The sequence below is a fragment of the Megascapheus bottae genome, chromosome 13, assembly GCF_031878675.1.
Source record: "Megascapheus bottae isolate mThoBot1 chromosome 13, mThoBot2.hap1, whole genome shotgun sequence".
In the NCBI taxonomy this organism is placed as follows: Eukaryota; Metazoa; Chordata; class Mammalia; order Rodentia; family Geomyidae; genus Megascapheus; species Megascapheus bottae.
In genome coordinates, this window is record NC_143521.1 from 32,157,270 (window position 1) to 32,159,195 (window position 1,926).

Here is a 1,926-nt window from a genome sequence, read left to right on the forward strand (position 1 = left end):
AACATAATTATATTATATAGTACATTTTATATATGCATATAATTATAATATATATTTGTGGATTAAAATTACATCTATATGTATTTCATATTTAAGTTCTGCTTTCCTTTCAGGATATACAATAAAAAAATAGTTACATGTTTGTTACAAAGAGCTGATAGTTGTCTCTGTCATATTTCTTTTCTAAACTTTTCTGTCAGTCCTGGGGCTTGAACTCAGGTATTGGGCACTGTCCTTGAACTTTTTCAAGGCTAGTGCTCTACAGCACCACTTCTGGCTTTTTCTATGTATGTGGTACCAAGGAATCAAACCCAGGGCTCCATGCATGCTAGGCAAGCACTCCACCACTAGGCCCCACTCCTGGCCCTTTTCTATCTTTTTTAAATGGATGTGCTGAGTCTGGTGAGTTAAGAGAAGTACTAATTTCATCCAACATGCTCATTCTACAATGAGACAGGTTCAGAGATGAAGTCATTAATTTGTTCAAGGCCATAAAGTGAGCCAAGGACGAAAGGGGTCTATCTAGGGACTATCCAGCTCCTTTCAACACATTACCTGCCCTCAAATAAGTAATGACAAAAACGCACAAAGAGGAAGAAACCCATACCTCTGCATGAGCTGGTGATGTATGGAAAATTGGTCACAGAGAAGCTTATGTGAAAGGCCGGGAGTTTGGCCTAGTGGTTAAAGTGCTTGCCTAGCATGCATGAAGACCAGGGTTCGATTCCTCAGTACCACATACATAGCAAAAAGCCGGAAGTGGTGCTGAGGCTCAAGTGGTAGAGCTCTAGCCTTGAGAAAGTCCAAGGACAGTGCTCAGGCCCTGAGCTCAAGCCCAGGACTGGCAAAAAAAAAAAAAAGCGGGAAGAACATTACTTAAGTCAGTTCATTTTTATCTTGGCTTTGAACTTTCTAAAAGTACTTCATGATGAAGAAGTTAAGAAAAAGAAACTCAGTTTGCAGTCAATAAGTGATGCCCTGAGTTTGAGACCCTGAATTTAGAAATTTTAGCCAAATAAGAGTTCACAGGATGTCTGAACTTGCCAACAACCAGGTGAAGCAGATAAAGGGCAAGTTCCAGGTAACTTTATATTTAACACATGCATAAAAGCAAAAAATTCCTGAGAGATTAATACAGGGTGCCTAATATTGGTCTCAAGCTGGCCTCCAATCAAATCATTCATCTGAAGTAAAAATTGGACTGTGTCTTTTACATCTGGTTCTCCACTAACCTAAATGAGACACTCTCCAAGTAACAGAAAAAAAAAACAATTAAAGTTATATATGTTATTACCTTCTACATTTAACCCCTACAGCTCTAAATTTTCCAGTTATTACCTTCTACATTTAACCCCTACAGCTCTAAATTTTCCAATCTGAGACTGGCACTAACTTCCAAATATAAAAAGCCAACTAAAATTTTGGTTTCAAGCTAAAAGTTGCTATCAACAATTGTAGCATTTATAATTGGTTAACTGAGATGACAGCTTTTTTTTTTTTTTGCCAGTCTTGGGCTTGAGCTCAGGGCCTGAGCACTGTCCTTGGACTTTCTCAAGGCTAGAACTCTAGCACTTGAGCCTCAGCACCACTTCCGGCTTTTTCTATATATGTGGTACCAAGGAATCGAACCTGGGTCTTCGTGCATGCTAGGCAAGCACTTTAACCACTGGGCCAAACTCCCGGCCTTAGCTTTCTTTTTAGACTAGCATGATAAACAGACTTTCTACTTTTGTCCAGAGGGTTGCTATGAGAGAGCCCATATTTTAGAATGTAAATCCTGAACCTTTGTAATGGACTTTGCTTCAAATGAATATGATCCTAAATGCCTATACAATCATTTTCATGAAATGGAATTTGTACCTAGAAAGTAAAATAAAATACTATGTATCTAATATTACAAATGCGCTAAACCAAAACAATTAACTC